Genomic DNA, 24,548 nt, shown 5'->3' with positions numbered 1-24,548 from the left:
TGTAGATCCAGGTCACTGAAGTGTTTCTACTGTTTCGTTAGAAGACAGAACTCTGTAGGTCAGGCAGAGGTGGAAACACATATTACGTACTGACTGGTGGGCAGTAGTGATGTATGGCTAACACAACAGTAATTAAATGAGTCCTCTGATGGCACTTGGTAGGGCTGCTGAAAAAACTTGAACAGTGTCAGTGAAATGAGAGAGAAAGTAGCAGAAAGCCTACTAGTCCGTTGAAAGAATCTGCGTTCTGTTAAAGCCGAAAGGGTTTCCTAAGGAGAGAAACCATACATTGGAGATGAATAGTGATTTGTGGCATGAAGAGTCCCAGTCTGGATGCTCGTGTCCTTGACTTGCGGACATCCAGTGGAAGCAAAACATTTATGTAGAACTTAAAACCCTCCCTGTATTACTACTATGATATTTCTAACTTCTTATAGCTTTTAAGGCCTACTGTATTTGTCCTAAGGCAATTCTTGTTAGCAAGACAGACTACATCTTGGTTTAATATGTGGACTCTAAAAACTGTGACACTTAACCTTTCTTATAGGAATGGTTCTGGGTTAGTTTTGAATTCATGATGAAGCCCAAAACCATATGACCATTTTTTAATATTTTTTTAATTTTAATTTCTATGTTTAAGAGCACATAGGTAACCTGCTAGTTGTGGATAATAAGAGTTTTAAATAAACTGGCAACAGCAAAGTATTTATGGTAGTTGATAGTGTTGTGCAAATAAAGGATTTTGTTAACATGTCCGTAATGAACAGTAGCTAAAGAAAAGTTGCACAGAATTTTGATGGTGTTGTGTACATGTTAATACGGTTAGCCCATAGTTGTGGCAGTTTAGTTTCTCTCACCATTAACATTTTAAAAATTGCTTATAGGTAGAAAAATCTCTTTGAAGAAACTGGGTGAGAATAATCCCCACTCTTAGCAACTTTACATTTAGTAGTATATGCAGTGTTAATCTTGGAATACAATGACACCGCTGTCTACAAGCAGTGTGACTTGATCATTTGTCCCTCAGGTCACCAAGATGTCTTTGTCCTAACATTGTAGCTATTGATATTGCTGTGTGGTATTTGAAATATGCACCAATGGCTCCGTTCAGTGTACTTCATCTCTGAGTTCAATGCACATCTAAGTCATGTCCTTCAGCTTCGTTCTTCCCAATTTAGATTTTAGGATGGGTAATCAGTACAAATAGCAGGTTTTCAGAAGCGGTATATGATATGAATCAAAAGAACTCGGAGATGTCATAGGTGGAGAATTTTCCTCCCAACTGACATAATTTTAACAGACAAAAATAGTTAAACATTTTCAACAGAAATTAAGGAATTCAAGGTCTTGTTCTGAAGCTACAGTTCCACAGAAAATGCCTGTAGGTGTCTTCAGGCATATAATACAATCCTTTAGCATGTATTTAAAGTTTTAGGGAATTAAAGAATTAGGCATACAGTCCTGTAAACATATGTGGAGCAAATATAATTTGAAATTTGAGGCCTTGATGTGCAAATGCTTATGCTTTCTGTGCGGACTCTCTCCAGTTAATATTGGTTGTTAAGGCATACAAATCACTTTGAATGTACAACTGTATTTTGCATTCAGCCATTTCTGTTTATGAAAATACAAGCTTTACAGCAGTGGAACTTGTATGTGAAATCGGAAACCAGGTCTAAAACTCAGCATATAACTGTCAAAGTTAAATTAACTGTCAATCAACTTTTTAAAATGGTCTGGAAAAGTAGCATTTGGAGAACAAAAATACTTACCAATATTAAGCACAAAAAAGACCAGGTAATGAAAAAACTTAGGATATTTTGTTTAACATGAAAATAAGTTTAATGCTATGGGTGATGGGAGTTTTGTAAAGTTGAGTTAGTAATTTTGGTAGAAATCGTGTGAGAGAGAGGTTTTGATATATCTATGCAGATGAACAAAGCACCTGGGATAAAGTAGTTTTATTTTTTTTTAAGCATTTATAGAAAGATCCTTAAATGTTTCTTGTTTAGAAAGTCTTGGCTTGGTATCTTGCAACTAGAGTTGCGTATTTTTATGAAACATTATGTTGGTTTCTCTTATGTTCATCCCTGTTTAAGTGCTAAGTGCACAAGAGAAATTTTAAACTCCATCTAGTCAAGTATAGCTCCAGTGAGTTTAGTACAGTTATACCAGACTTGTAACAGAGGAGCTCAGACCACAATTTTCTCTGAGAAACCTGTGTTCTGCTCCTCTGCCTTCTTTAATAGAAAAAGCCTATTTACATTAAATTTGCTGCATATGATACATGTAAAAACTTCTTATCTGTTATTGATGGTGGTGATGTAATGAGCAATATTTTTCCCATTTGAGAACTGTTGCCTTAGCATATTTTCAAACGCTGTTTGATCAACTACATACAAAGGTTTTCCAGAAGTGATCTTTAAATGTCAACACTTTAACTGTTCACCTTCCCAACTCCTCAAGGAGGCTGGATTTTTTTCCAGAAAGTGCTGAGATCTTCACTTTGAATGACAGGCTTTTCAGTGGAACCACTTGATCAACTTTTATTTTAATAAACTTCACTGGAAATGTCCATAAAAGGGAATTTTCCTACCTTTGCATTTCTTCTTGTTGATTTTTTTTGATTTTATGTTTTTTGAGTGGGTTTTTTTGGTCTCCTCAGAATATTGTTTTGAAGGATGTTTTCACTCCCTTTTAAAATCAGATAGCATTATTTTTTATGCTGTTACTTCTCATTCTGATTCATATCCCTTCTCCCTTCATCCTTGGTTTGTCTTTACTGATCCCTGCAGCATGTAAGATTAGTATTTTAATTAAATGATACTGAAATGTAGCATTGTCAACTCTTGGTTTGGGGTTTTTAATGCCCTAGGCTCAGTGTCACATACATATGAGAAACTATGAGCTTTCTTTTAATAAAAAGTAGGCTTTTTGTCCTTATTTCTGAAAAAAAATGAAGCTGGAGTATGTGAAAGCTTGAGACTTCAAAAATGTATAACCCTCCCACCAAAATTTTTCCCTAGCAGTACCTCTGAATTTTGGGGGCATATGACATGGTTCTTAGATGTTTGGGATTGATAGTTTTAAAAAATTATTTTTAAAGTTAGTTGGAGAGTGAAGATTTGCTATCTTTCTGAATGCTTGTAAATACACGGACATAGCTCTGTGCTGTAACTATGTCTATTCCTCCAGTAGCCTGGATTGGTGTAGGAAAAGTCAAGCTATTTGCGCATTTGAACAGTGAAAATGAAATTATTCTAAAAAATTCAAGTGCAGATGTCTGTCTATGGGGGATCTCCAGTTGCTTAATTTCACTCTGAAATACTGATGGATCAAATGCTTTTATTCTGCCATATGTCAGTCTGTGCTTATTGAAAAGGAGTGAACTTACTTTACGAGCTTAGTACTTCCCTGCGTCAGGTGTGACCTGTGAATGTATCACAAAGAATATTTGTATCTGTTGTATTTTTTGAGTTGCTGATGGAAAAAATAACTCTGTGCCACCTGGCAAGCTAGTTCAGTATTTGGCAGGCTCCCCTCCCAACCTCCTGGAAAACATCCAGGACTATTGCAGTGGAATATGGGAGTAGAATGTCAGACAAATATCTTCTGAATATTTGAGTAGTTTTTCAGTGTGATCCCTATGAGTTGTATTAAAATAATTTGAATAGCCTGCAGAAGAATAAATGGAAATGCCAAATCAATAACAAAAAACACAGAGAATGGTGCCAGCAGAAGGGTGGAAAAGAGACCAAGACAGCATTAAATTCAGCGATGTTAATGGGTATGGCATACGAACCCATGCTATATAAAGTGGTGGAAAGTATCTTGTAACCACATGGGGAAATATTTTTCCTGCTTCCTCTTCTAAACTTGTCAGTGTTGTGTGTTGACTCTGTGCCTATTTCTTTGTGTACTCTTCTTAGTAAAAGAGCCTTATTACAATCTGTCAACAGGAGCAGAACCTGAACACACCGTCTAATACTGTCAGCTTTTCCTCTGCTCACATTCTCTCAGCTGTTGTGTGTATCAGAAAGAATGGGGAGCATTCATTCTGTGAGTGAAGAGTTACAGCTCTTGTAGAGAGAAGCATCCACAGTACCGACAGCATCAGCGATCACATTCAGGTTCACTGCACTAGGGTTTAGGTCAAGTTGTTCCAAGGTAGCAGTATGCAGGCATCAGGTTAGCTGCTTTAAGCTCCTGGGGCAGTCATTTCCTAGATATAAAACAGGAGTAAAACAAGTGAGAGAGATACATACAGGGTTATCGATGCAATGCAGCAAGTATGACGTTAACGGCATGATCCTTCTCTCTTAACTGTTGTGTGTTGGAATGGAGCGTGGCAGACAAGTGAAAGGACAAAGGCAAATATGCATAATGGAGGACTATCCAGAAGGGTTAGGTGATCCAGAGGTTATTTAAACTGTACATTCGCAGCCTCATCTACAGCACTTGAAGTATCCTTGTCGCTTTGGATGAGGACCGCTGTGCAGTAGCAGGTTGGCAAGAAGAGAGTGAACACTGCAGGCATGGTGCAGTACTTGTGCATTCTTAATACGCTCTAAATTCCTGGCAAAATTAATAACAGCAACTCACCTGTGATGAGTTTGAGGAAATGAAATTATTAAATAGGCATTCTTGAGCTGCTGGATGTTGAATAGCTCTGGCTTTGTTTTATAAAAATCAGAATTGTTCAGGCTTACAGCTTTTAATCACTATAAAGAAGATTAAGAATATAAGAACAGCCAGTAGTTTCACAGGAAAAATCAATCTAGAAAAGACTTCTGTCCTCAGTGGCCATTAGCTAAATATTTGGTGAAGAAAAGTGAGAACAAGATAAGCAACGATTAATGTTTCTCTTGTTGTGTCCTCCCATATTCTAGAAGTCAGACTTTTTAAGACAGAAATTGTTTCTTTGTGTTAAAAATTCTGCTTCCTAACTCAATATTTTCTGCCCATTTTGTGTTTTATGACCTCTTTTCTAGGTGCTCAATATGAAGAAGTAGTTCTGGCTGCATTGCAAATGCTGGTTTTTTGTTTGTGAGTTTTTTTGGTGTTTGTTTTTTGGTTTTGGGGTTTTTTTTAAGTGATGTCAGGTGTAGATATTAGGACTATCCCAGAAGAAAAAAAAATTATTCTTGTGTGAACCCACTGTAAGACTGCCGGGTTTTCGAAAGTACTATGAAGATGTAATAGCATCTCGATAAGAAGTTCTGATTCATAGCAGATAAGCAATCATTGCTAAAGCTAATGTTTATACAGCAGACTCTGGAGTAATTTATCGTGCATGTAGCTTTGTGTTAACATGGCTACTATCCCAAGCTAGTTTGTCTAGATCAATGCACATCTGATACAGAGACTTCCTAATCTGCTTCCTTATTGTCTTTGTTTCCAGAAAAATGTAACAGCAGCTGGGTATTCAGCTGGGAGGGTTACTTTCCTTGAAGCAGTGTATGGGGTGGGCTGAGCAGGTGTCAGTGCTCTCTGTTCTGGCCTGCCAACACTGCATGGAAGGGGAGAAGGATGGGAGGATTTTCTTGCTTTATAAACTGTTAGGATAGAAATAGAGCACACAAGCGAAAACAGGGAGGGATTAGTTACCCTGTGTTTCACAGAGTGGACATGAAGGTTTTTCTTGGTTGCACATCAGAACTAGATCACATAATGACTTATAATGGTATTCAAATGTTCCTGTCCCTGTACCCTCAAAGCAAATTTGTCTCTGAACCTAAGTGGTTACTGTTGTTGGGTTTTCACCGTTTAACTTCACTGATTCATGCCTCATTCAAATACTGTATATATAATTTACCTCAGAAAAGTCAGAGTTAGTGTTTAAAGATTGACTCATATCCTTAAATAGGAACATTTAAAAAAAAAAAAAAGGCAAGCAAAAAAGAAAAATACGTTTTAATGCTTTTCTTGAAACTAAAAAACCCAAAAAATCCTCTCTGAGCTGTTCCTGGAAAAGATCTGCATGGCTTAAACGTGCATCATAATGCTACTTAAATGCCTGCATTAATTTTATGTTAGATTTCAGTCATCAGTGTGTAGATAGATGTTTTTATGGAATTATGAATGCTTGATTTGCTGTTGTACTTAAAATTAATTTCATTATCTGTCAAGCTGCATAAAGAGAATCTGGTGGATGTCTTCCATGACAGAATAACGTCAAAAAAATACCTACATGTTTGTACAAAAGGCAATGATCTATAAATCCTTTCATAAAACCAGTGATTTCAAGGTGGTATGTACTCTTCAGTCTAACAAACCTGTAGTACAATTCTCTGCTTTTCTTTTGAGGATCTGACAAAAATACAGACAAGGATACCTGGTTGCTTTTTTAGGTAGCTGTGGCAATTGTTAATTGAGCTTACATGCATAGGCTCAAATCTATATAATTACACTGATTGCAGCAAGAATGGGACAATTTACACCAGTTGAGATTTGCATTCTGTAGGTTTGATTTAACGTTCCTTTTTAAGTGGCACTCGGTTTGCAGAAAATTTCTTCTCTGATTTGGTGGAGACTGAGTTTCTGGACTACAGACTTTCCTTCCACTTCACCCAAGCTTCATTTCTGAGCTTTTATGTGTCATTAATGTGGAAAAAAATATCTCTGGCTGTCAACATTACATGTGGCTGAAACTGTCGTATGTGAAACAGTATTGTCAAAACTGAAGTACTCAAAAACCTTAAGTGAAATGTGTAGACTCAGAAGCTGTTTGATTTTCATTTTCTGAGCTTGTAGGCTACCTTTGGGTCTCATTGTTAAGGTTTTCTCTGAAAACTAAAGGGGTGTAAAAACCTAAGATAAGCTCCAGGAAACAAACCAACTAATAGGAAAATTACAGCAAAAGTTTTTGGTGTCAGCAGTGGTGGGATAAATTTTGCAGCAAATTTTGTTGGAAACAGTTATGTGTGGTTCAACTGCCCAGCATCCTTAACAGGTAGAATCTGACTTGGGAAATACTACTTTTTTTATTTTTTAAATAGTTGTCAAGATGCCCTCAAAGAGCTATCAAAAGTTAAAATTATAAAACGAAATATAGTTCTTTCCATATATGGAAGCTTTCTGACACATTTTATTGTATCTTGAAGGTGGGCAGTTGGAAGGAGAATTTGCTGCGGGTTGCATCTCCCACAATCAGTTTAGATGCACATCTTGAAACTTAGTATGGACTTGGCTAGCTGGCTCAGGAGTTTGTTCATCTGAATGGTCTGGACACCAGATAGTCCATACCAATTAACCAATGAAGTAGAACTTGGTGGGGTCATGGAAACAGAACGGACAAAGACAATCTAGATGCATCCCTTGTGCTGTGCAGTTTTTTGTTATAGTTCTGAGGCTATGAGGCTTTCATTAGTTGTTTGTTCTTTTTCATCAATGAATGAAAGAAACATTAAAATGTGGTTCAAATTTTGAATGGTATCAGAAGCATAGGCTTTTTGACACAAGATTCTGGTGGTATTAAGGAAAAGAAGGTAAAGCCACATGTCCCTCTCTTTCTCTTTTTCTTAAACCCCTTTTGCAGTAGTGATGAGCATCTCATACTGTCCTGGGTATTTGTCGGTGATACTGTTATCTGAGCTAGTTATGCTGCAGCTTTTCTTAAGGGTTTAGCTAATACACAGGGCCAGATGCTCTTCTTCATGGATCAAAAGTTTCAGTAAATGGAGAGAACTGCAAAGAAGAGAGCTATAATCAAGTTAGGCTTTAGTGGCCTTCAAATAACAGCTCAGTCATGGTATTCAAGTTTTCAGTGTATCAAGTCCACCTGAATTGATAATCCTTGCGCAAGTACTACTGTTTTATTCCCCACTGTAAGAGTACTTTTGGACTAATGATTAATTTATATGTAAGCTCTGTATAACACAACTGGCAAATATCAGAATAGATCAAAGCAGACTTTGAGCTGGTTCAAGCTAGAATTAGTTGGGTGTTTTTAAAGGAGCAATGTTGAATTGTGGCAGGAGAGAACATGATCCAATGGTGAAGGTAGATGCTTCTTTAACTAACAGGATGAAGGCAATAGTGGCAGTTTTTAAAATGACAATATTATACATAAAATTACTTCATAGAGACAATTGAGCACATAAACAGTAGCCCATCATACATGACAATGATTTGATTTGTTTTTTTAATAGGACAGAGAGAAGAAAAATAATATATACTAAATCTTCTGTCAGGATTTGACTGTCAGCAACAAAGTTCAAATTGGGGTGTAAGTGGTGATGACTACAATAAGTTTGAACTCTGTCCTCACACCTGGAAATATCATAGAGAACCTTTCTGGTGCTCAGTGATCTGCATTTAATCATCTGCAGGCATAAATCAGTTTAATTAGCAAGTCTACTCTTCTCTGGTGAGAGAGTACTCCACCTGGAGTGCTGCATCCAACTCGGGAGTCCTCAGTACAAGACAGACATGGACCTGTTGAAGCAGGTCCTGAGGAGGCCACAAAAATGATCAGATGGATGGAACACCTCTCCTGTGAGGACAGGCTGAGAAAATTGAGATTGTTTAGCCTGGAAAAGAGAAGGCTCTGGGGAGACGTTATAGAGGCCTTCCTGTATTTAAAGGGATCTTATAAGAAAGATGGGGATAAACTTTTTAGTAGGGCCTGTAGCGATAGGACAGGGGTTAATGGTTTTAAACTAAAAGAGAATAGATACAGACTAGATATAAGGAAGACATTTTTTATGATGAGGGTAGTGAAACACTGGGACAGGTTGCCCAGAGAAACAAACTGGAAACACTGAAGGTCAGTTTGGACAGGGCTTTGAGCAACACGGTCTAGCTGAAGATGTCCCTGCTCATTGCAGGGGGGGTGGACTAGATGGCCTTTAAAGGTCCCTTCCAACTCAAACCATCCTATGATTCTATGAAATCTACATGGCTAAGTAGATCAACTGGGTACAAACCATTATCCCTGAAGTAGGACTATGCTATTTCACAGCAGTTGTCTTTGCTGAGCAACCTCACCTAGCAGCTGCATGCTTATGCCCTTCTCCAGTAATGCCTCGTACAGAGCTTTTGTCATCAAGCCTCAGGTTTTTGTTAACTGACCTGCTGGGTTACAAAGCTCAGTTGAAGTTTCTCCTGATCTTGCGAAGTGAGTTACTTCTATTCCACTGCCTACTCTGTTTCTTGCCGCTCTAGATAAACACTGCTGCTTTGCCTACTTTGCAATTTAAGCACTTGTATTAGAATACACATAATTTTCACAACTAATGCAGTTCTTTTACATGCTATTTAGTTGTTTTAGTCTAATGCCTTTCATCTTTTTTCCAAGATACTCTTTTTGCATGGTAAAGGTGAAAGTTAGAATCTTTGATAATGGTGAAGCACAAATGTCTTAGCCTTCTGTACATTTTTATAGCAATAAACTTGTCTTCACTTACTTATCCACTTCTTTTTAACAGAAGTGTCTTCTAAATATACTTTGGGGAGATGAAGGGAAAAAAAAGCAACGCCAAAACAGAGAAAATGTGGCCTTTCTACTAGTTATCTCCTTTCCTCTGCTTTCTGCAGAAGTCAGCAGAACTCTTGTTTTTGATCCCATCCAGAGCTCTTCGGAGGGGTGAAGAGAGGGAAGCTTTCTTTTTTATTTCAGCCATCAGGAGTACCAGTATTTTGTCTTAGACCTTGCTTCTGAAATAAATTCCAGAATCAAGTTATTCTTATTGTTGTGTCTTACCGATAAAACCATTGCACCTCCTCTGCTGCTGTCTTGCACCCATCACCTCTGTTCCTTTCCAGTGTCCGCACTTTCCTCTTAGAATGAGTTGCTTTTTAGTTTCATCCTTTGCTGGTTCTGTGTTAGAAACTGTCCTTGAAAAGGTTTATGCATATTTCCAAAAACAGATGCTCAAAGTAATACTGTGTGGAATGCTCTGAAGAACAGCAGCATGATTTTGGGTTAGATCTGCAGGCTCGTTTTGTGTCTAGTGCAGCTCAAGGTGATAAGTGTGATGTTAAAAACTTTAAAGAAAATTAAATGAATTCTTCAACATAATACCATGAAAATTCACCTCCATGAGAAAAATTCAGATTCGAGATATAGAGCAAGTTCAGACTAGCAAGTCTATATCTTGAAAAGCTTGGCTGTAATGAGACTGTCTAGTAGCCATGCTGGAAATGAAACAGACTTCCTTGCCTGAGATGCTCCTTTACTCAATCAGTAAATCCTAAATTCATTGCGTAGCATAATCTGTGAAAGACTGAAATTTTTCTTGCCGCTGTCCAGTGTAGAAATCAGTAACTCTTTCAGTTAGTTCAGTGGGCACCGTGTCTCTGGCTGGGGAACAGAGACAACAAAAACGCAGTGTACCTGTGTTTTGCATGATTTCTTTTGCTGATTTTTTTTTTCCATATGAGGCACTTGCTTTTGACACTTCAAATTTATGTTGTTTATTTTCAATCCTTATGTCCTAATGCAAAGCTTCAACTTGGAGTTAAGAGTTTTCTGAGGGAGAGTGTGTCATAAATGCTTTCTGTTTGTCCATGAAAGGAATGTCTCTGTCCTCCAGGAATTTTGTGATGTAGCACTGAGCTGCAGTTTGGAAAGACTGAGTATTGCTGCTCCAAAGCATATGTAAAGATAACTAGCAGGCTCGACAGCTAAATGAAGGCAGAATGGGAATAGATGTAGCAAGGTTGAGGCAGAATGAGTTTTAAACAAAGTAAGACCTAAATTTAACAATGCTGTTATGTTGGATTTATATCTGTTACATCATTGCAGTTAATGGCACATGAAGAGGTTTGTAATGTTGATTACACCTAAACCCATGGAGAGCTTTTTCATGTTGATTACACCTCCACCTGATATTGTTTACAGTAGCTTTAATGAATATATAACTAGCCATAAACCCCCAAATTTTAATTTATATTCATGGTGAACAGTATTGGTGTATCTCCTGGTAGATTTCATGGCTGTACATTAATAAAACTTTCTGCTCTTTATTGCCATGTATGAAAATAAAAAATGGTGTCAAGAGAGATCTAAGTCATTATTTGATCTTCAATACTGAGTAATACTGCAGACGGATAATGTGAAATTCATGTCTAGAGTCACTTTAGTCCTACAGTAAAAAGAAATATTTGGGTTCAAAGCTGCTGCTAGGCTAGTAAGTCATCAGAATGAATAAGATTTTCAATATAGTTTTGGTATTATGAGTTTATGTTAAATATTACTCTGTAATAAGTGATGCAAGCAACATTTTCTTTCAGTTAGGGTGAGGCCCAAGATACATCTGTCTACTTATCAAAATGCTGCAAATAAACTGCTCAAATGTACCATCAGAGAATGACGTTTCTTTGATATTACAGTTCTTTTCTGGCACTTAGTGCTTATACTCAGTTGTGGTTTTTTTCATGTTAAATGTCAGCCTTTTAATGATGTCTTCCCCATAACACATAAAGTGGGGAGGTAAAAAAGAAAAAAACAAAGCAACAAACAAACCAAAACCAAGCTATGCTGGGGTTTATTGTTATTTCCTTTCATGAGATATAAAATGCAGTAAATTTGTGGAATACTAAGCTATTTCCTCAGGACAAAAAATTTGACCTTTTTGTGCATGTGGTATTTTGCACTATTTTCCATGATACAGAATTTTATGGCTTAATTCACTAGCACAGTGCATCATCAGCATTTCTTATTTGCATTGACTTGTCAGTCCTGTGTTTTCCAATAAATAGAACATATAGTAAATCATAGCTGGCTTTTGAGACTTAAAATTAAGTCAGTGAATTAATAGATTTGTCCTTGCAAAGGCATGTTTGCAAAGTACCACGTCTGGTATTGTAATGTAACCCCAGGAATAAAAACAAGAAGAAGAGAAAAGGAAGCTGGTGCAGAGCAAAGATAATGGCAACAACTTTTACATGGGTGTTCTTAGAGTCCAGAACAAGGTAGTTTTGATGCTGTACGTGACATACTGCAATTTTTTTGCAGGAGACTTTCATATAATCAGTGAGGTTTTGTTAAACATTTGATAAGTCTAGCTGACAAGTGTGCTACGCTTGTAGAACCAGGGGTCTAGAAACATGGAGGACAATGTAAAGGGTGTTTGCATAAGAGGACAGAAAAAAAGCCTCCTGCTAATATGTTATTAAGCCTTTGTCATGGAAGTTGTTTGGTAGGACAAGCTAGTGCCATGGGAAAATCTGCCAATGGAACCAAGTACAATTACTTACCAGCATTTGAAATATTATTCAAATTACAACTTCAAGCTGTCAATAAAGTTTGGAGTAGGGAAGCAGAAGTAGGAGTCTGACACTGTTTGTGATTCAAAATGAGCAAAACCTTTGTCTTCGACAAAGTTGTCTGGAAGATGGGGAAATTGCCATGAGAACATCATTGGTTGCATGCAGGAAGGAAGACCAAGCAAACCAGTGAATATCCTTGTGGCTCTCTGAAGTAGTTGCTCTTGGAATATCACCAGGGGGAGGTGACAAGGTACAACTGCAAAAAGAACCAGGCACAGTTGGGTTCTTAATTGCAAGTTTTCCTGGTCACGTCCGCAGCAGCACTTTGTTATAACTGTGACATCATAAGCATTCACTAGTCTGTCAGAGACCTCTTGGTACTAAGGCTTTACTGTTGCAACTGTCCTCATTTTCCCTTTGTCTAGAAGGCATCAAGGCCGTTCTGTCAAATCATTTAGATGGATTTACTCTCCCATCTTTCCATTTTCCCTTTCCCATCTGGTGCTTGGGGAGGGGTGCTGTGGGTGGCATGTGAGGTGATGCTCCAAGAGCACTGCAGAGGGGAGGGGTTAGTGGTGACAATATCTGCTGTGTGCTTGTTCCAGGGCAAGGTCCAACCACACCTGAGTGCCATTGCATCTCATGACCATGATTGACAGAAGTCTCTTGATTTTACCGACAGTTTTCTTACTGCTGTGTAAATCTAGAGAGGTGTATTTCCTTTTAAACCTTGATTTTTAAGTTTACAAAATTTAATTTAGATGAAATATTCCTGTTGGCATCAGGGAAGAATGAACGACTCCTTCAGTTTTGCTCAGATCCTGTTTGTTGATACAGACATTTGGCTTGGGTTAATGTTGGACGACAACTGTTCATACATCTCTTTATCTCAAGACAGGGGTTTTGCTGGATATCAATTTTGATTTTTTTTTTTGTTGCTTCACACACTGCCTCCCCACACCCCTCCCCAGCATGAAGTGTTTATTTTCTTTTCATGTGACTATTTCTGAAAACCGCCATTGCCTTCTCAAAGAGATACTAATTCTGGGCAGGGAGTAGCATGAACACACAACTGTAGAGGAGCCTGTTTAAAGATGTTAATTGTTGTAGTGTCAAATACCCTCTTTTTGAAACATTTGTGAACAGTGCCTCATTTAAACAGACTTTGTGGCTATTTACCTCTTCTGATGAGCCTCTGAAGTACAAGCAGGTGGTAGGGCAGGGGGAAATGGAGTAAGAAAGTCGGCTTTTCTGTTTATTGTCTGAAAATGAGCCTGGAGTTCTGTCTTTATTTGCATACATTGTATAAGTGACAGAGCTTAAGCTCATAGATCATATTTGCAGAAGATTTGGGAGTGAGAATTTGAAGAGATACTTGTTTTGACAAGTATGTTATGTCAGGTAAAAGGAAGTTATTTTGCTCAATTCTTTCCTTACAAAACCTGTACTATCTTCAGTATCATATACTTTTGTAAATCCTAAGTTGTCTTCTAAGCAAGCCACTTAAAGGATTTTATATTGTTGTTTGATTAAAGGAAGAGATGTGTTGCCTAGGATTTATGTATAACATTGCAAGAGAATCTTACTACAAATTTTAAGTTATCTTGGTAACTTGGTGAATTGATCTTGGTAAATTAACCTATTTTCCAGGTTAGGAGTTGTGCCAGTGACAATCACATGCATAGGTTAAATTAGTATATAGCAGGCAAAATAGTTTTGTATGGAGGCTATTTTTTAAAATCAAGACTGCAGGGATGGCATGTCACCAAGTAAGGTAGTGGGTATTGTTTCTTGATTGATTAGACACTAAATCTAATTTGCATGTTGCCTCTTCTTAGCTTTAACGTGGAAAACAAATGTAGGATTTAGAAAACTGGGGATTAACGATAACAAGATGCATATAAAATCATCTTGTACTGTTTCAAGAGTAAGTGAGCAATTGCTGGCTTGCGATTCAGAGTTAATATTTCTAATATGTTTATGTCAACAGTTTTATAATTAAGCTTCACTTAAAATTACAATAATAATTTCATTTTCCATTCAAGCATAACAAAGCACTTAAACAAGCATTAATAAACCTCATATCAACTTAGAAAAATAAGTATTACTGCCCCTATTTTACAGCTGGGTAAACATAATTGAGAGTAAGGGATTTGCTCTAGTGACAAATACTGCAAAGGGTAGTTCCTGAACACTCCTCCAACTGTGTGGACCATAGTGGTAAAGTGCAGATAGCTGGTAGGTCCTTAACTATTAAGGTTTAATAACAAAAAATGAGCTCAACAATGTTTAATGTAGATGAAAACTCTGTGTAATTAACATGCATTGTGGCAGAAAGCATGGGTCTGAGATTTTGAGGGAAAAGGCAAGAACTTGGTCTTTTGGTTGATCTGTCTTCTTTTCTGAGGTCTTCTACTCAGTAGTTTCTTTTCTGAACAGGCTTTTGTGCCCTTCTGACACATAAATGTAGACCCTTGAACTTGAGCTGTGTGAAGGCCCAAGACAGGCTTGCAGATCTGCAGTGCATCCCCCTCTGGGAGGACAGAGGTCTCCTCTCTGTGCTCTCTGCTCCCGTGGAAGTTAAGAGCCAAGGAGCACGGCCTGTAGTGGATGACTGTCCTGGTTTTGGCCAAGACGGAGTTAATATTCCTTGGACTGGGAAGAAGCAGAGCTGGAGGGCCGGGCTTGAACTGATCACTGGAGTATTCCATATCATGTGACATCATGCTCAGTATATAACAGAGGCACGTTCTCTCTCCTTTCCACTTCCGATTGGTGCAGCGGGATCTTTGGTGTGGTCAGGTTCGCTGCTGGGGGCGGGCTGTGTACCGGTTGCCAGTGTATTACCTGTACGGACTTCCTATTGTTACTGTTGTTTTGTTACTATTACTAAACTGAGTTTCTTTATTCAACCTACGAATTCTCCTTTTTTTTGTCCCTCCCCTATTTCATGGGGAAGGGGGGGGAAGTAAGCGACTGGTTGTGTGGTGATTGGCTACCGGCCGAGTTCAAACCACAACAATGACCACAAAAGCAATTCCTGAGCCTTTGCTGGCCAAAACATCATGGTCCATCTGTTATTACACAGCTCACCTCTTCAGGCAGGAATACCTTGAATCTTGGCCGGGATATAGCACTTTGATCCAGCCCTTCACAAAACACTCAGCCCAAGCTGGATTTGAAGGACTTCATGTGTTCTCTCAGCTCCTTGAAGTATTTCCAGTTTCTTCTGAGAAAAGATTTTGTACATAACCTCTCCACAATATTTTTCTGTGCTCGAGGCATATGTCACTGAGTCGGGTGTAAACAGGAAAACAAAGCAGTTTAACATCAGTTGCATGTTAGCACAAGGAAAATTTTATATTGGGAAGTAGATAGGTGGACCTCATCAGGATGCATTTAATGAATAAACAAACCTAACAGAGTAAAATTGCTGGACTAAATAAAAGCTGACCTTGCGTGTTTTGGGGTTTTTTAGTGTAAATTCACAGGAAACATATATAACCAACCACTTCCAGAAACATATCCTAACCTGCACCACAGCAGGAACTGCAGAATAAATAATTACAGATTCCTCAATGGAAGGCATGTCACAGCAGGCAAGGAATAGAAAACCTTCCTTCCTTCAGAAGAAAAAAATTAAATCACACAGTGAGAAAGTAGAAGGAAAAAAAAATAATGAAAAAACTGGAAGCAAACCAACATAGATAGTGATGAAGCCACCTGGAAATTAAAAGCCCACCTCTTCGGGAGAGGGAGAATTTCAGTGTGGCCAAAGACTGCTGATGTCTTCTGACTTAAATTACACTCTGGTGTTGCTTACTCATGTTTTTCACAAGTGTCATCACAGTATTTACATAGTATGTTCAAAGTTCACAAATACAGAAGTCAATGTCATTCACACTGAGCAACAGCTTACGTCCCTGTGGCTGAAAAGGCACTTCCCCATATAACAGCCTGTACATTGTTGTATAGTATATATAAATCTGCCTATATATATTGTAAATTCAAGACTACAAATTTATAGGTGAAACATTTTGACATGACTGAGAAAGCTGTATTTCCTGAGAGGTAATTTAGATGTGAGAACATAAGTATTTTTGACAAGTATTTAACTTTCATGCGCATTAGGACTTCAAGTACTTACCACATCTAAGCAGTATTTGGCCCTAAATCAATTATTAAATAGAATTTGTTTGCTCAAAGCCAAGAAAGCCAACTGTACCCCGGGCTGCATCAAGAGAAGTGTGACTAGCAGGTCGAGGGAGGGGATTCTCCCCCTCTACTATGCTCTCATGAGACCCCCCTGCAGTGCTGTGTCCAGCTCTGGGGGCACCAACATCAGAAGGACACAGGCCTACTCGAGCAGGTCCAGAGGAGGCCACGAAGATGCTCAGGGGGCTGGAGCACCTCCCCTGTGAGGACAGGCTGAGAGAGTTGGGGGGGTTCAGCTGGAGAAGAGAAGGCTCTGGGGAGACCTTAGAGCGGCCTTCCAGTACTGAAAGGGGCTACAGGAGAGGGGGGAGGGACTCTATCAGGGACTGTAGGGATAGTATGAGGTAGGGAGGGGTAACAGTTTTAAACTGAAAGAGGGCAGAGTTAGATTAGATATGAGGAAGAAATTCTTCCCTGTGAGGGTGGTGAGGCCCTGGCACAGGTTGCCCAGAGAAGCTGTGGCTGCCCCCTCCCTGGAAGGGTTCAAGGCCAGGTTGGATGGGGCTTTGGGCAACCTGGGCTAGTAGAAGGTGTCCCTGCCCATGGCAGAGGAATGGGAACTAGATGATCTTTAAGGTCCCTTCCAATCATTCTATGATTATTAGTCTGCAGTTAATTTTTTAACTTTGATTTGGGAAAGAACAGTATCCATCAACTATTGAATTCTTGTTATGGAAAAAAGTATTCAGCTGCATCCTGTTCTTACTGGCTGCTTTACTGTTGCTGTCAACAGCATTTCTGGATCCAGTACTACCCACAGGACTAAAAAAAGAGAGCGCTCAATTTACCAGGATAATTGTATGCATGCTTAATTTTAAGTAACCGAATCATCCTGACAAATCTAACTTTAAGCAGTTGAACGGTGCCTTAATCATACTATTCAGGTTACATTAGGTTTGAATGCAGAAAAACATAATTACAACACAGCAAAAAAAAAGTTTCCATAGACAGAAATCACAGTTTTCTCTCCAGTATATGTCTTTGACAACCTCCCACACGCACAGTTGTATTTACATCATAGTTTTCTTCAACCCTAGCAATATCAGCATGTTTGTTGGCTAAAGCTTGTACTTTCTAACTGTCATTGCTTCCCAATATTACAGACCAAGAGTGAAATAAAAGGCGTAAGTCTGAAACAGAGCTCTCATTATTAGATACCAGACAGCTATAATCCCATCTGTGTAGATCTACAGCTAGGATCTAGGTCATGTGAAATACTCCCTCCCGCCAGCCAGAAGCCCTGTAATGATTATTCATGATTAATTTTAAAGAGAGCACTGTAATATACTGCTAAGTGAATGTATTCATATTTTTAGAATCCCTCCCACTGAACAGCATTTCAAGCAGCCATTATTATAACAGTCCTGACAACTCCCTGATTAGTTCTCATCCATGTGTCTCAGGTATTATTAACACGTAACTGGTCAGAGCTCAATCTTTACTACTCTCTGACTCCCTTTCTTCATGCAGTGCACAAGTGAAGCTGTCACATGTGTCATACTGTCAAGCTAGAATGCATAACCTATTTCCACTTGTTGATTTGTTTACTGACAATTCTTATGTAAAGTGCATCTCTAAAGATGGTGGTAAGACGGTGGTGGCAGTTTTAATTGATGGTGCAAATGTCAGTTCTTGCTTCTGCTGTTCTTTAAGTATGAATAAGTGTGCTATGTATATGTCACTTAGCACAGTGTTAGGTGTTTCCTGTTCACGTAGCCCTGATACTCTGCTGACGTCTCAATTTGCTGTGACTGTAGTGCTGGGCGCCAGTGGCCATTATGTGTAGGCACAGTCTTGACTGTAGAAGGTGACTTGGCTCTCCTGTCAGGAGTATTTGTCCTGCTCTTCCTTGTTGCTAAGCTCTTGTCATGTAGCGGTTGCTGCAGTGGTCAAACCAGGTTTCATCTCGCATACTCTGTAATTGAATCTTCTGAAATACTCTTTACAATTTCAGATTTAGAAATGGCTTCGAATTTACTGGCTGGGTTCTGTCAGATAAGAGTAGGTGTTCCATGTATTTGTTTTCTTTCATCACAAACTAGATTTTACCTGGACTGACCTTAAAATTTTCTGCTTGGGCCTTTGCCATCTTTAGCTTCAGACTTTGCCTGAACTGATGCTCTTACCATGTCATCAGTTACTACATGAATGCTGGCAACACCTTCAGGTTTTTCTGTGTTCATTAGCAAAAATACTTTGTCAGCTGATTTGATTGCCAAAAATAAGTAAATGGAAATCTTTCTCTGCCCCCACCCCTTCAGACTACATGGTTCAGACAGCTGATTATCTGATCTGATTTGTTAGTATCCGTATGGATTACTAAGTATGTTTTTAGCAATTTGGCTGTACTGAATGTCTGGTATGAGGACTGAGGAATGCTGTCTGGGGATAGCTTTGTTAAGACATCTGAAATCAAGGTGAATCATATTCTTGCTATGTTTCTCTCAAGTTTTTGTCAGGCTATCATCCTATAGAGTGGCTTTGTTCATTTCAGCTGTGAGTCCCTCCTTTTAGCAGATCTGAGCACACAGCTCCCTTCATCTACCATTGTAAAGAACACATCCACGTATGATAGTGGTGAACTCGGCAATTAATGTTTTTGTTGGGCTTATTCAAAAACTCTTGTACTTTGTCAAAATTTCTGGATATCGTGTAATCAGCTCTTTTTTGGTGTTGAGCATCTTTGTTTATAGTAAGCTTATAATGCATGCTAGCTTTAATTTTATATATTTATCCAGTTGATATTAAAATATAAGCAGGGAGAAGAGTGGCCTTCCTCTTGATTATAATTTCTAATGAAGGATTTCACCAGCAACTCTTCCTTGATCTCCATATATTAACAACACAACATTCAGGTAGTTTTTAAATACCTTTGATACCTTTTTCAAATGTAGGGTAGTAGATGAATTTTAGCTGCAGTACCAAACTTGAAGTGCATAGGTATACTTTTTTCATACTGAACAAAGTACAGTTGCATTCCAGTCTTCTATTCCACAAGCAGGTTTCCTTCCCCAGCTGTATGGTTCAGAAATGAGACCTGATACACAGGAGTGTACCCAGGGAGCCTACTTAATAGTTTGCATTGTCTAGGGGGAGCATATTTGCAGTTTGGGGGTTTTGTGCAAAGGTTTTCCACATCCTAAGAGTGTGCCTTTGTCGGTGTGGAGGTTGAGGCATCTACAGATAGCTTGTGGTCTGTTTGCCCTCTTAAATTGTAGTTTGGAAACCATAGTACTGTGTAATTACTCTTAATCTGTGATACCTTATACACAAGAACAGCTTGATCACATCTGAGTTCAGCAAAAAATTTGTAGGTCTCATATGGGTAAAATTTTTGGCTATTTGTGTGGGAGAAGAGACGTTTAATTTTCTGCATTTTTGCTGCTACTTCTAATACTGAGCATATTCTTGGTGGCTCTGTACAATTACAGAGTCTTCTCAATTTGTGTGACCTGTTGTTCTATGCTTACTTTCACTGGTCCAGTTCCTCCTTCCCTTACCTTGAAACTGCTTTTGTGCAGCTGGCTACACAGGCTGGTCAACATGAGACCTTTGGGTTCTTGTGACTTAAGGCAGGCTCTGCAATTACACATTGCTTTTTGCACCTTAATGCAGGAACTTTCAATACATCTTCTTTTTATTTAGTTAACCATTGCACCATAACTGTAGTTCTTTTTAATTCTGAAGAGTTTTTATTTTTATAAGGCTAAGCTATTCTTTTCTTACCTGCAGACATACCCAGAACTAGTTAAAAACAAGCATTAAGTACCTTTATATCCTGAAGAAAAGAAATCTCTCTCTACTGGTGTGCCTTCCAGTATCAGGCTTCCTCTTGATAACTTTACAGATAATGGCAGAGACAAACGTTGTGACAGACAGGAATATTCCAAGTAAATTTAAATATTTCTGTATTGTATACATCTGGTAATGGTGGGCATCTTAGTTCAAACGGTAATGTGTTGTAATTGTTCCAGCTGTTGCTTGACCAGGATAGCAGGTTGCAGTGTATTCTTCCTCTGCCTTTGTGTCCAGCATGGAAGTCAGTCATAAACATAAAGTTACAGTACATTTAGACTAGTTCATTGATAGAAGAGATGATTATACCTACTGTTGCCCACAAATGCATGTCCTTTCATGCAAGAGAAACATCTCCTTACCCTTACTACTCAGGAGTTGCGTTACAAGCTGTATGTAATAATATAAACAAGCTGTATTTAAATATAGAGATATGGTGCTTATTTCCTTGATTCTTAGATGCTCATACTGTCTATCGGTAGTGTAAGTCGCTCTGAGCTGAAGCTACCATTTAGGTCTCATTTCTCGGATAGGTCCTTTCTTTTGGCTGCTGGGTCAGACAGTGGAATAGGCTGCCCAGGGAGGGGGTGGAGTCACCATCCCTGCATGTGTTTAAGGGTCGTTTGGATGAGATGTTGGGGGATATGGTGTAGGGGAGAACTTTGTAGAGTAGAGCTGATGGTTGGACTCGATGATCCCAAGGGTCTTTTCCAACCTGAATGATTCTGTGATTCTGTGACTTCCTCACAGGGTGAAGTGTTTTGTTCTGTCAGTCTGCAGTAAGAAACATTTTTTTCCTACATTTGAAGCTACTCTAGTCACCACCATCCATTTTGTTTTCATGCTTGATGGCTTCATTGCAAATGGTAAAGAAAACCTCACTTTCTGGCTTTACCATTTCAAGGAGTTGCCAGAAGGAATGGAGAGACTAAATTTTTGTCGTCGCTTGCTTTATGCACACACACACAAAAGAGTAAGTGTATTATCGCCATGCTTTTTCTGTTTGTTGTACCTGGGTCATTCAAAATAGAAAAGTGTGTGGAATGAGAAATGATTGATCAGCAGGCAAATATTAGGACAAAGCAGATAAAACAATGCGTTTAAGCTTGTGGAGGAGCATTGATTCTAAAAATGAGTTTTAGGCACAAAGGCCAATATGAAGAAAACTGACAAAAATCCCACAGCAGTCGACTGTGCATTTGTAAATTCATAAAAATAGCAGCTGCTGGACCAGCTAGGTTCTCTGGTTCTGTCTCTCTCCTTTCCTGTGAGAGGATAAGAGGAAGAAAATGGGAATTGCATTACGTTTCCTGTTCCTGTTTATTTCAGATCTGGGAAGGGCTTCTGCTTTACTCTAGTAATTGGGTTATATACTGCAGGAGGCAAACAAATTTGCATGATTAATAGTCTATTTTGACAAATTATGTATTTCTGAAAAGTATATGGAGCATGCTGCGTTTTAATGTTGAAATAACCAGAGTTTGGTTTACTCATCTATAAATATGCTTCTCTGCTGTCATGTAGAATGTGCATAAATCACATTTCAAACATGAGATAATCATCATCAGTCAGTAAAAAAGATATTTCCATGGCAACAGTTGCTAAATTAAACAGTGCATCAGTACCTCCTCCCTATTTTTGTCCAGAAACCAACCTGATTTTAGCTCAGATAACATGTACCTTACCGATGAGTAAGAAAAAAGTCATACCTTTTACAAAATAGTAAATTCAGCGTTGCCTGGGTAAAGTTATTAGGGCAAAAATTAGGAATAATTAATTACTGTTGACAGTACTGGGCATCAGCCTTTTACATCTGCACTTATGTAACTCTACATGAGCCCTATCAAACACTTAGTATGGTCTTTCCACACACCCAGTGGAGTTGCTGTAACTGTATTTTGAAAGCTCTGGAAAAATCATCTGGCCTGGATGAAAAACTGACCAGTCTTCCCAGCTTCTGCTTGAAAGAAAAGAAATAAATGTGGAAGTGATGGCACTTCCCATGGCTTTATGGTCTTTCTTCCTTTTCTTTATATAGATCCAGGAAAATTACTGTTGTAAGGAATAAACTGACATTGTTCAGCAGACATTTGGAGGTTATTACTCCTACATGTGGCAGGTAACATGAGAGTGAGCATAAGGATTACCGGATCATGGACACTGGCATTCTGGGCTGATGTGAGGGCTGCTCCTTTGATACCATCCTTGATGGGAAATTGTAAGAGAGACCGAGGCAGGTCATGAGGGACCTTTACAGGAGCAGACAGGTGGCTCACCTGTGATAGATCAAAGATGATGTATATTAAGGTCATAATACAAAAAACATCTATGGAGTTACCTTGTGATGCTCCCAAATTGAAGACAGCTGCTAAGGAGCCTGCAGAGGGGGATGGATTACCAGCCCTTTTTAGCGCTGGTTGTTAGGGCAGCAGCCCCCAGGGCCTGGACCTGTTAGGGGAACATCCCAGAACCTCATTCACCTGGCACACTTGCCTGTGCCTGAAAGTTGCAAGGAGGGATGGCGCATTCTGCTGCCTAATTTCTTCTGTGTCTTCTTTGGATCATTTGTTCCACCTTTCACAGTAGTCATTGTATGTGAAAGTTAAATTAGTTGTGCACAGTGTCTCAGCTGCTTTTCCACTGTCACCAGAACAGTCCTGATTTTCTTTAGTTCCTTCACCAGTTTAATTACAAAGAGAATGGGAACCTCAAGCAGAATCATAGCTGATACTTCTGTTTACCTTGGTTCCCTCCTTTCAAATCAACAGAACTTCAAAGGAATGAGACCAACACTGTGCAAACAGGGAGTCATTTTATGATGTGTCTGCAGGTTCACAGGGCAGAGACAGAGCTTGCTTGAGAGTGTTATTTATGCTTTTATCATTGTTGTGTTATTGAATGTGCCTTCTAGAGCAAATATATAGGTGGATTTATAAACCCTTTGGAAAGTGAAGTGTAATGCCAGTTAGTTCAGTTTGTGTCCCAGGTCCGTGTGATTTCAGTGTGTTCAGAAGAGGCTTCCTCAGAACACACTTGGGTGGATTTTCATTGCAGCTAAATGGAGAGAAAACCTTATAATTTGAGAAGAAGAAGAAATTTTAGAGGTTTGCAGAGAGAAATGGAGTTTGTAGGTTCTTGTCCTAAATTTACAATGACTTGGGGCATGTGGTGAATGTTTTCCTCTTCCTGTTCTTATGAATGTCATGGCAGGAACTTATATAATATTAGCTGGTGAAAAGAGCTTTGTATTGGGTTTGTTTGGCAATGTTTTGGTAGCGGGGGTGTGTGTGGGGTGGTGGTCACAGGGACGGTTTCTGTGTGAAGCTGCTAGAAGCTGTGCCTATGTCCAATAGAGCCAATGCCAGCTGGCTCCAAGATGGACCTGAGCCCATCAGTGACAGTGGTAGTGCCTCTAGGATAATGTATTTAAGAAGGGGAAAAAACCCCTCTGTGACACCAGTAGCAGACAGAAGAGAGAGGAGTGAGAGAGAATACGTGAGAGAAATGACTCTGCAGACACCAAGGTCAGTGAAGAAGGAGGGGGAGGAGGTTCTCCAGGTGCCAGAGCAGAGATTCCCCTGCAGCCCATGGTGAAGACCATGGTGAGGCAGGCTGTCCCCTGCAGCCTGTGGAGGTCCACGGGGGCGCAGATCCCCACCTGCAGCTCATGGAGGATCCCACACTGAAGCAAGTGGGTGCCTGAAGGAGGCTGTGACCCCATGGGAAGCCCACGCTGGAGCAGGCTCCTGGCAGGAGTTGTGACCCCATGGGGAATCCAGGCTGGAGCAGTTTGTGAAAAACTGCAGCCCTTGGGAAGGATTCACGTTGGAGAAGTTTGTGGAGAACTCTGTCTTCTGGTAGGGACCCCATCCTGGAGCGGAGGAACAGTGTGAGGAGTCCTCCCATGAGGAGGAAGGACCGTCAGAGACAGTGTGTGATAAGCTGACCGCAACCCTTATTCTCCGTACCCCTGCACTGCTGAGTGGGGAGGAGGTAGAGAATTTGTGAGTAAAAAGTTGAGCCTGGGAAGAAGGGAGGGGTGGGGGGAAGGTGTTTTAAGATTTAGTTTTTATTTCTCAGTGTCTTACTCTGATTTGATCGGTAATAAAGTAAATTAATTTTCCCCAAGTCGAGTCTGTTTTGCCCATGACAATAATTGCTGCGTGATCTCTCCCTGTCCTTATCTTGACCCACAAGCCTTTTGTTGTAGTTTCTCTCCCCTGTCCAGCTGAGGAGGGGGAGTGATGGAGTGTCTTTGATGGGCACCTGGTATCCAGCCAGGGTCAGCCCACTACAAGCTTCCAGTCTGTGTCTTCAGATACTCA

General features: G+C 39.4%; 1 protein-coding gene across 7 annotated transcripts in view; it reads left to right on the top strand.

Moving 5' to 3' along the window:
* The window catches only part of MAPK10 (mitogen-activated protein kinase 10), a 189,550-nt gene that overhangs the window by 6,005 nt on the left and 158,997 nt on the right, over window positions 1–24,548 (top strand). The gene's annotated exons all lie outside the window — the stretch shown is intronic.

The sequence above is a fragment of the Strix uralensis genome, chromosome 4 (assembly GCF_047716275.1).
Source record: "Strix uralensis isolate ZFMK-TIS-50842 chromosome 4, bStrUra1, whole genome shotgun sequence".
Lineage (NCBI taxonomy): Eukaryota > Metazoa > Chordata > Aves > Strigiformes > Strigidae > Strix > Strix uralensis.
The sequence above is the reverse complement of the archived record's forward strand: the minus strand, read 5'-3'. Positions and strand labels throughout refer to the sequence as shown.